Source organism: Pomacea canaliculata, linkage group LG14, assembly GCF_003073045.1.
Source record: "Pomacea canaliculata isolate SZHN2017 linkage group LG14, ASM307304v1, whole genome shotgun sequence".
NCBI lineage: Eukaryota > Metazoa > Mollusca > Gastropoda > Architaenioglossa > Ampullariidae > Pomacea > Pomacea canaliculata.
In genome coordinates this window covers 15,371,395-15,387,649 of record NC_037603.1, presented here as the reverse complement: position 1 = coordinate 15,387,649, position 16,255 = coordinate 15,371,395, and the positions used below count along the sequence as shown (strand labels likewise).

Below are 16,255 nucleotides of genomic sequence, written 5' to 3'. Positions count from 1 at the left end.
TCCATGTGCTCCTGAGTGAGGCGAAGGCCTGGCTGGCTTTCGCCAGTCGGGCTCGAATCTCCACCTCCGCATCCCCAGTGTTTGACATTTTGGACCCAAGATAGGTGAAACTGTCAACTTCCTCAATCTCTTCTCCATTTAGTTTGATGCTGTCTTGGACTCTGGCGTTCACTCTCATACTGTTAGTCTTTTTTGTGCTGACCTTCAAGCCAAGGTTTCCAGCTGTTTCTGAGAAGGCCTTTGTTTTTTCCTGCATGTCTTGGTGGCGGTGTGACGGTACATGTACAGTGAACCTTTTACAACAGCCAGGACTGTGCTTGTTATCATGAATCAGTGAATGCGGTATTTTTAGTTTTGTTAAAACTATTTGACTGTGACATTCCTGAATTAAGGTGCCCACAACTGTCTTGTGCCAAGCTTTTAGAGACAACACTGATCTCGCAGTTTTATTTCTATGAACATACCGGTCGTTTTGTGCATCTCACACTTAAGATTTGAATGCAGTTACTAGATATTTATGGCAGAACAAACAGTTTCAACCGCACCTACACTTCACCGCTGTTTGGTTGATTGAGAATTTGTCTTTCAGAACTTTGAGCTCCCAGCATTCACCAAAGTTGGTAGCCAGGTATTACTGTGATTGATATGATTGTAAAACCTCAACGACACGTCGGCATTCCTTTCAGCATTGTTGTATAGCTTCTCAGTGGGGGGTTGGCGGGGTGAATGCTATTGCAGTTAGCCTAAAAGACATGGCCTTTCATTTATTTTCTAGCTATGTAAAGTATATTCATTCTGATAATATTGATGGTAGTTTTTCTGTCTGTGACACTGAGAGTTTGTAGAGATTCCTCTAAAGCTTTAGCCATGATTCCTTTGACCGTCTTCCTTTCTGTCAATGATTCCGTCCCTCTTTCTCTTAACATAGCTTTTTTAACCGAGGTCTGCCCATTCTTCTGATTTCCATGTTTTTTGATTTTTGTCTTTAACACGACATGAGCAACTTCGTACAAAATGTAAATGAACCTGGAGCTGTCATTAGTCTGTAGCAATAATGAGAACAATTAGCAGCACAAGCTTTGCGAGCGGTAAATGAGGTCGTGACCTCTGTCTGAAACCTAGGTGTAGCTTGTGAGTGTAACTCAGGTTTTTTTCAAAAATTTGGAAGCTTTGATATCTTTTAATTAATGGAAGCCATTCGCTTGTAAATCATTTTGTACTCGGGTTGTCCTGAAAAAAAAACCTGATTATATTGTTGGCAAGGTCTTTCATTGTTTGAAGTGTACATGCATCATAATGTTAGTGTTGATGTGAGTGTGTGCACCAGCAAGTTGCCAAGAAAATAATATAATGTGTCTCTTTACAAAGAGGCGTCGGTCTACTGCTGAAACTATTTTAATGAAAGTTTAAGTATATGCTCATGTATTTTCTGAAAGTCCAGTATTGAAACTTAATTAAGGCATTTATATATTTAGGTTTATTACTTGAAGAAAATCCTTTGCAGGAAGGTGTCTAATGCAATAGAAAAACCAAATTTCGGTCATCTATGGCATAAATAAAATGTGATATACTGTGAAGAGTCTGATATTTGTGTTGGTATATCAAAACATGTGATGTCAATCTTTTGATCTTCTTACCATAGGATTTCTATCCTGGGTGCACTGTACGCCGCTAACAGTGTGGGTAACCTAACCCTAGGTAATAGCCGGGTAGAAGCACCCACCCTGGCAAAATGTGTTCACCTACCCGAGTGTGTGTGTGCGCGCGCGAGTTCTTTTATATTTGGCAGTCTCTTATGTGCACCGCTTCGCCTTCTATTCCTAATTTAACATGTGATATCTAGTGACAAGGTTTTCCACCTGACCGTTAGAAAGGATTTTCGGGGAAAAGCGATAAGAGTTTTTCCTTTGAATAACTAGAGGTCTGCGTCTTGCCACAAATGGGAACACACAGGAACACACAGGAACACACAGGGCTCCTACATGTCACAAACACAATGTCACAGACATGCAAACACTCTGTTCTTTGCACTCAACAACAAACAACGACCTGCCAATGAGCAGCGTCGTCGTCGTGGTGGTGGTGGTGGTGGTGGTGGTGGTGGTGAATACCGGAAACAACTAAAATCAGATACAAAATCAATAATCCTTAAAATGTCAGAGCTGAACATGGTTTGCTCTAGGACAACTATTCCCCATAGTTATAAACGGAGCTGGGTTCGAGATCAGTTCAATGTCAGTCTGTTCATTTAAAACTGTACTTACACTCAGCTGCACGAGCCCTCCAACACTAGTCACACCTAACTCCAAGGTGGGTTACCTGTCTCTGCACTGAGGCACAACTCACGATGATTTACTGCAGGTGAGACCGGCGACAATAATGAGAAACTCTCGACTAGGTATTCCAAGAAAGGTTGACGGGGCTGACTGCGGACTTTAAGCTCCTTAGCTAGCTACAGACATTTTTTTTTTCTGACGATAAACTCAACTCAGCAGAATCAACAATCGAAAATATAAATACTTGAAAATTCTTATTACAAAGCTGTTTTGTAATGGGCTCCACGTATTCGACAAAAAAAAAAAAAAACAAAAAAACAAAACAAAAAAAAACAAACAAAACAAAAAACAAAACAAAACAAACAAAAAAACAATGTTCGTGAACACTTCAGTCACTCGCACACGCATCTCTTTTTTCTGAATGAAAATTCTGGTTGAGCTCTTAAGACCACAATTGTTATCGACTGTTATTTAGGTGTATATATATCTGGCCTGGAAAACTCCATAAGAATATTTAATATCTCTCCATCTCTTCCCTTCCCACATTTTCCTCTCTCTCTCCTTCCATCCTCTCAGTTATGTTTGATCAACACCGACAGAGCAAAGAGACCTCCTCTTGTGTTTTGTTGATTGTTTATTCTCTGTGGGCCCGAAGTTCTCTCTCTGGCATCGGTGGACATTAAAAGCTCGTTTCACGACATAACCGTTTACTCTCGTTCTGCTAAATGAACCTGGCAACAAATTGTTCATAAACTGCCCGATTTAGCACTTAAGGGAAGTCAAAAGTTCAAATAAAACGAAAACATCGCTTTGCTTAAAAAAAAAAAGAAAAAAAAAAGAAATGGTGTATTCTCTCAGAAGGGTTTATAAAAATATTCCTATATAATTTTAAAAATATAAACATTGTCCTCTCTTGTTAAGTAGGCTCCAGCATCACCACCACCCGGCATGTCCAGGCCATGTACCCCTTTAATGTTTACATATGACGTCTCTGTTGCTATGGGCAACATGTAGTTGTTATTTCTAAGAAAATAATCGATGCCATGGCCATGGTAACCCTTTGATGTTTACTCATGGAGTTTTTGTCGCTATGGAAAACATTCTTCTACAAAGACATTGATGTTCGTAGGACTGTAAATGAAACGGAGACAAAGGTCAAATGACAGATGACTGACTTGTGAAGAGACACACAAACTCAATACTGCAACGAATTGGAAGATGATGATGACTACACATACCCAGCACCTCCGTACATCCACCTGTATACATTTTCTACTTGTAGTCTACCCATGACCTCTTTACCCAGTAGCCTTGACACAGTGATTTTGCGGCTGTGGTTTCAGGCTTCGGGTCAGTGAACAGGAGTGAGGGAGGGAGATATTGTCAATCGTCTGTCCCGTGAGCGGATTTTTTTTTCTCCCCACATTCAATAGGGACGGGTAGACAGGGTAGACATCAGTGCTATAATAAGAAAGAACTTACATGTCTCACGCTCTGGTTAGCGGCAAAAGAATACAATTAGCACATTCTAGCTTTCACAACAATTCAGTGTCCTTCTCACATAGTTTGCTCACATACAGCAACTCTCACTGGGTTGGTTGGGTGAACCGCAATGCTTGGAGATAATAATAATAATAATAATAATAATAATAATAATAATAATAATAATAATAATAATAATAATAATAATGATGATGATGATGATGATGATGATGATGATGACGACAATACCTGCATTTTGTTGCCGCAATGATAGTCTCCCTCCCCAACCCCATAGTCTGTGTGCGAGTTTCAACCAGTTACTGCAAAGCTTCTTGTTCTGTGGAAGGACGAGTGTCACACTTTAGCACAGGTATCGGCTGTTCACACCCTATTGTGAGCACAGATATTCTAATGTTTCATTGTGCTGGGACTTTAATTACCCACGGACAATGAGTATGAGCTCTCGCTCCCACGGAGGTGATTGATTGGGGAGAGTGGACAGCCTGCAGCTGATGCCATCTACTACAACCGTGAAGCCCACCTGAGGTCTTGGTCACATTTCTGGTCCTTCTGCCCAACATTGTGAATGTGAAATTAAGATATAGGGCTGAAGACAGCAAGCACAGCTTCTATCTGTGACGAAAATAAACTTCAAGAACAACTAACCAGTGTTCAATAATACTTCAGGGGAAACTAACCCAACCGTGAAGACAATATTCAGAGCAAGAAGACACCTGGACGTGGATGAGGAAGTTGCTCTTCATTTACACCTCCACGCCAAACTATAATTCTTTCTTTCACCTTTAACCCTTACCTCCAGGAAGACCCCGTCTGTTGTTTACACAGTGTGTTTGTGTCGCTAGGGGCAACCATACTCTGGTTATTTCTAGCACAGAACCTGATCCCTATTCGCAGAAGTCGCGACTGGCTGCCGTTTGTTCCTCTCCACTTGTCATCAAGGAGGCTCTTTAGGTATGCTTTATCTAATATTTTATCTACATTTTTATCATCTTCTCGAGAACAAACAAATCCTCATAGACAGTAAACTTGCATTTTGTCGACTTTTAAGAAAGAATTACTCAACTGAATTTAAGCGAAAAGATAAAGTTGAAAGAGGACAAGGAAGCCTGAACTTTTTCTTTACCGATAACAGCAAGAATCTTTTTGTTGCTTTATTTTATATTTATATGTATTGTGGGATTTTTACAAATTTGTTTTATTTTACTATTGTTGTTATTGTATGTTCTTTTATGTATTTTCTGTTTTCTACTGTGTTCTTTTGTCTTCGACTGGGTTTTATCATGTTTTTTATCGCACCAACCCTGGTCCTTGCAGCAAGCTCTCAAAGACTCGCGAAAACAGTTAATGAACAGTTATTGCCAATATTAAATTTTGTTTAATTAAAACATGTGTTTTTGAGAATATTTAAGGAAAGGGAAGCAATAGATACAGAAAAGTTAAAGAGAAGAAGAACAAGTTGCCTTTGGAAGTAAGTGTTTCCAAGGTTGGTAGGAGAAGGGTATTCACGGGACAGACCCGAGACACCCACAGGACTGCCTGGGTATTGCAATGATTAAAAGCAATGAAAGTGAAGAAAGTTTCATATCTTACTTGATTTACGAGTGTGAATGTATGTTATCTAGTTTACCATCACTGAGGTTCTCCTGTTCTGTTAATAAACATTATATAGATATATTTATTTTTCTTTTCAAAACTACAGATGGAACAAATCTCAAAGAAGAATATAAAATTTATTCGAATGAAACTAAAGTTGATGAACAGATGATGATAAAATTAATCACATATATCGACACCAATATGAAGTCAGATTTTTAAATGTTCTTCAATTTTCATTGGGTTAAAAAAAGCAATGAACATTTCCTTTAAAAATAATTATAAAAGATTATGTTTGATAAATGATCTTACCGTCATAAAAATTAAAAGAAGGAAGTGAAATTTGTAGACCACAAAGAAAACCGACATCTGAAGTGACCGTTAAATTCAAACTGGAGTCGGATGTCAGGTGAAAGCCGTGCGAGACTTCATTTATTTACATTTTGTAAAATCAGTTTTTCTTTATTATGCTTTGTTCATGAAGAGATTGCAAGTGTTCTATGGTATGGTCTTGCTGAATAGTCGAAAAGTCCTGTAGCCACCTCGCTTCCTTCCAACCCGCCGACTTCGCCAAACAAGTCCAGACATTGCTCTAGAATGCTTTTGTTAAACTTTTTCTGAAAAAGCGAGCAGAGTGAGCTCATCTGTATTCAACACACCTCAACAGTGCGAGTGACTTTGCAATCACCTCTGTCATCAACTTCCTGGTCCCCTGAGCTGTCAGGTGCAAACCTTGGAGGTATTGGCTGGCTGGGTGGCTGGATGGGTGGCTGGGTGGGTAGGTGAGTGGGTGCGTGGGTGGATGGTGGGTCGTGGTGGTGGTAGGAGGTGAAGGAGATATGCTGCACCCACACTTAAGTCGACTCCAGGGAACAAAAGTGATAACACTGAAATGGCATGTCAGCGACAGATAGAGGATAGAGGAAAGTACTAGAGCGCCCTCTAGAGCTCACCTGACATCCGACTCCACTTTGACAAGTTTGGGAGTCGACTCTTTTGATCAGCAAATTTGGACAATCCGTATTAATTAACAACCTATCTAACCTTCACTCGTTCATCGTCGCCATATTTAATTCCATAGAAACAATCATTTGTGTATCACACTATACACTTCCTTTTAAAAATGGGGCAGGGTGAAATACTGGTCATCCCATCTCTGTTTTTTTTACTATTTAGTTTGTATTATATTTTTATTTCGGGGACGTGAATGGCTCCGATGTGTCTCTCCGCCTTAGAACTTTCTAGAAGGCGGACTGTCCGGTAAGCTGAACAGTCGTATTCACATGAAGGATAACCATGCACAGCTGCTAAGTACACATTTCATAATGACAGTTCACAATGACAGGTAACAATTACAATTCACAATGACACAAGAAATTCCCGACGAAGGTGCCGCAACCATGGAGACAGACACAAGCTTCTTTATTCCTTGCGAACCAGGAACTTGTTTTGTGTCGCGGATCGTGGTGTTACATTGGTCTAAATTTTCTTGTGGGCTTAAAATTTTATTGTGTCCTCAAGCCACGATCCCGAGACTTCCAATACATTTTTTTCATGGATTTAAGTGTCGGTGTATTCTCCGGCCACAACCCAAAGTTTATTCAGTTCGCTGAGTAAGCGTTATCAATGTATGGCTTTCCTTCACTTTCTCTCTTTCCCTGTCATACTAGAGCGCGCACGAAATCACACTTAGAGACAAAGATAGAGAGACACACACACAAACAAACATACACATACACACACAATATACAAATTAACAATATAAAAAGACTTATCACCTTCTAATCATTGTATAAACTGTCCCTGCCTGTTGTATTTGTCTACCGAATGAAGAACAAGGTCCACAAGATATGAAAGTTCTCAGGGCCCTTTAACGAACTTTGACCTTTTTGTGTTCAGCAGGGGGACGACGCTTCGCTATGGCACAACCACCGCCACCACCTGCAGCTCAACAACCACCGCCATATTATCCATATCCGGCCTACTATCCTCCACCCTCCAGTGAGCGGAGGTCGACAAACTTAAGATTCAGCTGCTCTTAGAGTGCACTTGAAATGAACTTTCCAAGGGGCCACCCCACTGTTCACCTTCCTGTCTTTCCCCATTTCTTTTATTTTCCCTTTCTTTTTTTCTTTCTTCTTTCTTTCTTTCTTTTATTTCGCCTACTTCTTTCTTTCTTTCTTTCTTTCTTTCTTTCTTTCTTTCTTTCTTTCTTTCTTTCTTTTCTTTCTTTCTTTCTTCCTTTCTTTCTTTCTTTCTTTCTTTCTTTCTTTACTACTACTTGCTGTGTAAGAATTACACTTAAACATGGAAAAAAAGGTTCCTAGAAATACTTCAGTGTGTGTCTGTGTGCTTGAGACTCATTACTTCTGTCAGAGGGGTTAACGTATTCATAATTTGCTTTCATTACTTAGTTCTTGAGATATGTAATTATTTTGTTATTAATTAAACGTTTGGATACCAAGAGTGTCATTTTCTTTGTTGAACAGCCACAACAGCAGCAGCAGCAACAACAGCAAAGTGTTGTCGTAGTCAACACCAATAACACTGCGCCTCAGACTGTCGTCGTTCAGAGGTGAGTGTGTCTCCGGCGTAAATGTACAGGTGTCATCGACTATAGACATGACTGGAATGTTGACTAAGCAGCTTAAAGAGGAGACGACAGAAGAAAAGACAATGAAATGAAGACAAGTTAGGTGTATGTGTATGTTTTGTGTGTGTGTGTGTGTGTTTGTACTTCTGAAATCGCCAGAACTTCGTGTTGTGACTAATTTCTCTCATATTCAGACAAGGGGTGAATCATGCCCTTCACTGCATCATCACTGTTTTCTTCTGGCCCTGGATCATCGTCTGGATCATCTTGGTGAGTATCAACGACATTTTGATCGCCAGCATCTACAGCATATGTAGCACATCTGGCTGCAGTAAAGATATCTCAGTTACCTTTCAACATCTTGATTGAAAACGATTATATATTTTCGCCATTTTCTTTATCATAATATTTTTTTTCTTTCCTTTTTCTCTCATTTTTCTGTTTCTCTCTTTAAAAGTGTGTTGATGTTGTCATCCTGTTGCTACTATCCCATCATATGTATGTATTACAGTGTATCATGGACGCTGCGTGAACGGGTGGAGTCAGGTCCTGATGAAGACATCCAAGAGGATCTGGTCGAACCTTCCTGACATACTGGGAAACTTTCTGACTTACATGTCTTACAGAATAGTATTCATGCATTAATTACCATCAGTGCTTTGTTAAAACCACAAGTAGATACACATTACAAAATTTGATTGCTTGATATTGAAATTGAAGACAGATGTCTTGAAGGATTTGAAGAACAGAAACATTTTTAATGAGCTCTGTATCTTAGAGCTCGAGCTAGCTTTACTTACCAACTACAAGAATCAAAGGCACCGCATGAATACATACATTACATAGATTGATAAAGAACACATTTATACAATGAACATATATCTAAATAATGACACACGCCAGTCTGATAAAGACGCAGTTATTGAATCTTATTAATTGTATAAATTATTAATTAAAAGAAAACAGAAAATTGTTGGAGCCTGCGCACAATCTGTGAGGTCATGCAATTGTTTTCAACTTTATTGCTCATTCCCTATTTTTTTATTCTGTGTGTTTTATTATCTATTTTTGTTTTTTTTTTATTCAGGAAGAGTATAGGGTCGGATATTCTTTTGGGGGAGAGGGGTAATCACGAGAAAAAATGTTGTACTCTTAGAACAATTTTTTTCCAGGGACCAAAGTGGACTTTACAGTTCATCTTATATCTGATTTTGTCATGATCTTTATATTTTATAGACTTTATCATCTATTTTATGTGCCATAGGTGGTGGTCTTTTATTCAGCCATGACCTCATCTTAGTATAGTTCTCTCTCTCTATATATATATTTATTTTAGTAAGTATCTTTTTTTGGAAAATGTTAAAAAATGTGCTGCTTAACTTAAATTACTTTAATGAACTGTGATAATACCGTGAACATGGCGGTATACTTTTAGTAATTAAAATTGCTCTATTGTATGAAAATTGTTCAAAGGGTTGTATTTGTGAGCACACTGATGTGTATGACCATGTCTGAGGTAGAGGGAGAAGCAGAAAGTGTGTTCGTGTCTATATATGTGTACGAATCTTGTGTATGAATATATGTGTGTGTGTGTGTGTGCGCGCGATCGTGCATATATATATATATGTTTGCCTGTATATGTATATGTGTACGGAGTACGGACCCCTCTGTGAATATGTTTATGTGTGTGCTTCTGGGAATTTGCAGGTCCCAGTGATTCTGTACATCTGGGATAAGCAGGTAGTTTACAAGACTATATTAATATTTCTTTGGTCATAGAAATCTTATAAAGTGTCTTAGTATATTTGTAACTTTTTACGCCTGTTTCTTATTTGAAAAATAAAGTGTTTCATCATTTGTCACAAAATATAATGCAACCAAAAAGAAGAAAAAAAAGGTTTCACATTTTATTACCAAAATAATAAAAAAAAAAAAAAAAACCCCGAAATATTACACAGATTAACATAAAGCAAAGGTCAATGGACTGACTGCACTAAAATTTCCGGGATATCATTTGTCATTTTATCAACACACAAGAACAGCCCTTCATGCTTAGTGAAAGATAAGAAAGACACATTCACACCCAAGATGACACTTAGTACCCAGGAATGTCGATGTGGCTGATATCTGGACACATCCTCCTTGTGCAAAAACTTTTAAAGACCTGCAAGAGTAAACTCGTTTTTCATGCCTTGGTTGAGCTTAAAGATACCAATACACCATTTATCAAATTCTGGGTGGATGAAGCACTATCCTTTTCATTGCGAGGTTTACAGACATCACCAAGACAGAAAGAGGTCGAAACCCATTGGCACTTGCACAGATGTAGACGGACACATTATGTTGTCAAGTCTACAGACAATAGGAGAAATGGAACTGTCAGTAAATTACAGGTGTGGGTGGAAATCGCTTGTTGTCAATTCACAAAAGACGAAAATCTACCCTGATATTGCAAAAAAAAAAAAAAAAAAAAAAATAAAATAGATAAATAAATAAAAATCATGTAATGAGCTCATTCCAGTCAGTTGACTAATGGAAAGTGTACTGATGGACTGATGTCTGTATGCCGAGACTCACTCTTGGCCTCTTGCGAAGTTCTCCGCTGTTAGTCTCGGCGAGCCGTAACAAAGAATGTGAATAAACAGGAAGCTTTGTCGTCTAATGCCTCGTTTTAGCAGTTAACTGGAAAAAATCGTCTGCCAGCAGTCCAGGGTTTAATGTTCGTGGTTGACTCTAGCAGAGCTTTAAATTTCTTCTCTGGCTCAGCACACGCTTTTACCAGCGAGAATGAGCTAGCACCCTAAAAAAATTGGTTTGTGGGGAGAAACGTACGTGTGTGAGAGAGAGAGGAGGGAGAGAAATATTTTAGAGACATACTGATCGCAGCACTGGCCTTACAAACCTGAATTTGACATAGCAATAGAAATATTTACATAAAAAGCAAAAAAAACAAACAAACAAAAAACAAAACAAAAACAAAAAAAAAAACAAAACAAAAAAAAAACAAAACAAACAAACAAACAAAAAACCAACAACCCCAAAACCTAAACAAAACAAACAAACAAAACTTGAAAGGAAAGGAACTACACACACCAATCATCAACCCAAAAAAACACTTACCTTTGACACAATACTTATTCAACTCTTTTTAAAAACCCAGATCTTTCAATGAATATGAACAACTGGTAGACGCATACCTGAGATGTTTTCCCTGTAGTGAGACACGTAGCAATACAATATTTCAAGCCCACACCTCAAAGAGAGAGAGGCTTTTGGTCCCTGGTCAATCTGGCCGATCAAATACTGAAAGCCACCGAGTTCGTGACTTCTTTGATTCGAGCCCCGCACCAACCTCTGACCTCACCCTGCAAAACTGAGGTCCAGACACGAAGCGCGTGCGATTACTCGGGGTAGCTGAATCCACCCGATGTCCCTGACATAACGGTCGCCCGTTGCCCTGAGACAGACACTCCATGGGTACCGTGTGGGGGTATCATTGGGGTACTTGGGGGGTGGACGCTGAAACCTTCGTTAAAATGAAGGGAAAGCTTGCGCTGGATTCTTGTCTTATTTAATAATGACTTATTTAATAACTGCATCGTAGTTGTGTTTCTCTCTTCAAGAAGGCATGAGCAAACACACCAGCAAGTGACCGGCACTGAGCACCTCGCAAAAGTGTGTGTATTTTTATTTGTTGGTTCAGATCGAGGGATGCCGCCAATCTGAACTACTGGACTGCACCTGCGCCCTAATGGAAATCAGTTCTGATTTATGTGAAGTTAACTGGCACTTGCATTCATTGACAAACTTTTGCAAGCTAACGAGTGAACTTATGTAACAAGATAGTGGTTCAAAGATAATGATTTGCTTATAATCTAATGTCTGCATAATTAAATTATTATAAATTTTTTGTCTTTAAATTAATTATCTGAAGAATGGGGCAGGTGAATCTTTAAAAAAGATGAGAAAATCAGTCATCTTCTCGTTGTGTGGTCTCTAACTCGCCTCGTCAATCAATCCAGGTAAGTCAATGAAGGACACACAACACAAACAACTCCCACCACACACAAACACCAAGTCAAAATTATCAACTTTATTCAATTTAAAAGTGGATTCTCAGTACCTTTAGGGGGACCAAGAGTGATGCCATTCTAAAAACAAGATCTGAGAACGAGACAGAAAGAGAAAAGATGAAAAAAAAGGTGTGAGTGGAACAGCAACCCACTAGGACACGGTCTAGTTCAAAAGAGAAACAGAGAAAAAAACAGTCATAATGGACCAGCAACCCACCATGACATGGTCTAGAACAGGAAACAAGATTAATAAACCTATGAGACCATGTTGTTGTCATAATACTATATTAACAACAGTCTCTCATCTCCAGTGTTCTCTAACTTACAGTTTCCGACTTGTGTAACACAGCTTTATATGTTGGGATGGAAGACTCGAAAGGAATTTTGTTGTATTTGGAGAAAACAGCGGTATATATATAGTAACAAACAAAACTGTCGCCTGTGGCTGGAACTCGTCAAAGTAAATGATGAGAAATTCAAGAGAATAAGAAATGAGTAGCATACAAAAATAATGTCACACACATGAAATAAGTTGTATTGTGGATATTACAGACTTACAAACTAAGTTATAAAAAAAAATCTTCAGAGGATGCTACATAAAGCTTTGTATTCTTCGTTTTCAACACAAAAGTAAATATTTCAGAGTATTGCAAATCAGCAGCAAATGATAAAAAAGTGAGGTCCACAGCGAACGATACTCACGGTTCATGTGTTTTTTCTTGTTATAATTTTTCTTATTTAGTTTTAAAAAGCTTACCTAGGCTTCTTTAAAAAAAAGGTCGTTGATATAAGCAAAGTGGATGATATTCCCCAGACCTAAATTTAATGAAAGAAGTAAAGTTGTTTCGTTTCATGGTTTTGGGTGAGGGGTCCATCTGAGGGAATCGAACCGGCTGGCTCTAGTCACTTGGCTATCTGATTCCCTACACAAAACAAGACTTGCAAATGGTGGGGTGGGGTGGGGAGGGGAATCGTTATGAAAGACATGAAAGAAATAAGAATAAGTAACACAGACCAAACTGAACTCTTAGAACCACAGAAGGTATCAACATGACTTGTATCAAACTCAAAATAAAATGGAAGTCTAGCTGCGAAACCCATAATTTTGCGAGACCGGCGCAAACAAACTTGCAGTGAAGACAGTGGCATCTGGTCATCTTCATGTCCTGACAATGAGTGTCAGATGCACTAATTACTGAGCTTAGCAGCAACCCCTCCTCCTCCAAGATGGAGGAACAATGACACATTGCACGAGAACTCAGCTGCAAGCTGTTTATTTGTAAACAAGAACTAGGAATGTAACAGGCTTGAAATGTTGGCTGTGCTTCTCTCTGCAGGTAGGGCTACACCACCTTCTAAAAGTCCATGAATATATCGCAATAAAGTGGGATTTTCCCCTCACAAACCACTCTACAGGCCATGAAACTGTTTATTTTGAGCTCAGCGCTGCGAGAGCAAGGGTTGAACTTTTGACCTCTCTCAAACTGGACAGTTTACGAATGCTCTTCCTTGACAGGTTAATTTTGTAGAATGGGAACTAATGCTTCGAAGTTAAATTGTAAAAGAGCTTTTAAGATTTACTGATGCTGAAGATGTAGCTCTCAGACCCACAGAGAACGAAAAAACGAAACTAAAACCTCAGAACGAGGTCCTTGACCTGTCCTCATTCCTCTATTGATCAACACTCGTCGGCCGAGAGAGAGAGAGGAAAATAGAAGAAAGAAATAAACGTGGAGAAAATTTTCTCAAAGCCAGGTATAAGCTTATTTTAAATGAAAATAACAATCGTGGTCTTATGGGATCAAGCATTTAAAGTCCAAATAATATTTAAATAATACACAGCCCTAAACTGGTTTCTCATGAAAACTTTGTATTTAACAAAAAGGTTTCGCTGCTGAAGAATATATCTGATCGAAATAACAAAGAAACGGAATGCAACAATAAAAGCTGAATAAAAAACAATAATGAGATTAATAATGTTTTCCAATAAATTTAACCTGTGTGCACAGAACTGAGAAAAACCTATTTCTACATTTTGATGCAGTTAGCACCTGGATGAGAAAAATAAACATCAGCTATAACTTTTATTAAATAAATAACCGATGGATGTCTCACCTTCTCGGGTAAACTTTTCTGGGATCATCACTAATCTTGTGAATAGAATTTTTAAAGTTACAAAGTTACAACAATCACTTAAAATATTTAGAAAGCCAGATAAAGCTGTGAAACTCGCCAGACACCAAACCCTAAGACCTTTAACTGATGTTAGAAGAATTTAAAATGAAAGAACTGTGTTTGGAGATTGACTTTCTTTCTTGCTGCAAGTCAGTAGTAAACACACTTCAGGAGAACATACGAGAAAAAAATTCACAGATAACTAAGACAGTTCTTGAAGAATAAAACATTCTGTCCCTCAGTGAAGTGTGAGAATAAAACAACCCCCAAAACAATTATATTAAATATTAAAGTGCGTGACAAAATGTTTGACAAATTGGTGATAAAAATTAAGTATAGTATTGATTTCAATAGAAATATTTACGAAACAAAACTATGTAATAAAGAGCAATCACCGTGCACATTAAAAAAGTTCGTCTGTCCTGAATCATTTCAAAAGGACAACAGTAATAAAAGTTGGAGAATCTCAGAGAGCTTGGCACAGTTTGTTATTTCGATAATAATTCTTACAACGTACGCAAATATTTCAAAGAAATGTTAGCATTTGAGAGAACTCATCATTACATGCCCATCACCTGTGTGAGTTACACAAAGGTTGTGAAATAGGAGAAGAAAAAACTTCCAAAGAACAGATGATAGAAATAAAAGAAAAAGCTCATAAAGAGAAGGAAAGTGGAAACAAATATCACATTTTAAAGATGGTGTTTTTTTTTATTTTCAAAGATAAACGTTGAAAACCGCCATCATGATTTCATTTTTCTGCTGAACATTGTTTGCATGAAAAGAAAGAATTTGGTTGTTCTGTTGACATAACCGCTCGAGGACATTGTAGGTTCTTTGAGCTCAGCAAAAATTATTCTTGACTTTCTGATAAAGTTTTCTCCATGTCCACAAAGATTACAAGACCAAGCAATTGATACTCGTGTTTTTCTTGATGTATCGCTCACTCTCTGTCATGATCTTACCGACAAACTGATATTTCGACAACCAATATATTCAAGGGACAAAGCGAAAGTTCACAGAAATTTTCTATAAAAATGAAGAATTTCTTCTCCGGAAAGGTCAGCATGTGTATTCAAAGAAGATTCCAGGTTAAAATAGTAACAGAGAACATTAAAAGTCCTCACCAGCCACTCAGATGTTACTTGGATGTAGAAGTACTATCAGTCACCACAAAATAACTGTCGAAATCCATTTTTTTGACAAAATAGAATATTCAGTAACAGTTGCATACAGCTTAACATGCACGCATACACATGCGTCAACACACACACACACACACACACACAACAAACAATGAGAAACCTGCTTCATGGTCTTCTGAAAACAGTTCCCAGTCAGGAGTAAACTGTTTAGAACAGTCGTGACAAGTAACTGCACTTTCATCAGCAAGGTACCCGGCGTCAGCTGTTCCGGGTACCGATGAACAGACACAGTGGCTTTGTGTAACAAAGCAACAGAAAAACAAATCGTACTCTATGCTCCGACTTATCTCAGGGAAAATCTGATGAGCTTCGAATAATTATGCTTATCAGAGGTAAGCCGCCATGAAATCACACCTTTCACCTGTGAAGTGCGCTTGAAGCACACACCTGGTCAGGGGACTGGGTGAATCGGATCCGTTCATTAACAGTGATTTCAAAGGTTCGTGTCCGACAAACTTGTTGTGAACGTTCCTGAATGGGGTGAGTTGTAATGTACCAATCCAGAGGTAGATACATCGGTTGTCTCAAATCAACAAGTCTTAGCTTCTATACAAATGTCATCCAGGCGGCGCTGAACACGGTGACTGTGAATACATTTGTCACGGGGTCTACAGTACGACCAAACAAACAGAATAAAATAAAGTGAGCAACAAACAAACAAACAAACAACAAACAAAAAAACAAAGAAACAAACAAGAAAGAAACAAACAACAACAACAACAACAACAACAACAACAAACAACAAGAAAGAAAGAAAGAAAGAAAGAAAAACAAACAAACAACCAAAATAAGTTCTCAAAACCACAGAGAATGTGCGTAAAGGAAGGAAGGACAAAT

At 38.3% G+C, this 16,255-nt stretch overlaps 1 long non-coding RNA gene across 1 annotated transcript; it reads left to right on the top strand.

Annotated features, from left to right (window-relative positions):
- The first annotated feature begins 4,412 nt into the window (after positions 1 to 4,412).
- LOC112555723 lies at positions 4,413 to 9,428 on the top strand. The gene is made up of 5 exons (XR_003097523.1): positions 4,413 to 4,730; positions 7,272 to 7,373; positions 7,862 to 7,947; positions 8,160 to 8,235; positions 8,477 to 9,428. It is a non-coding gene; the product is annotated as an uncharacterized LOC112555723 (long non-coding RNA).
- Positions 9,429 to 16,255: the final 6,827 nt, after the last annotated feature.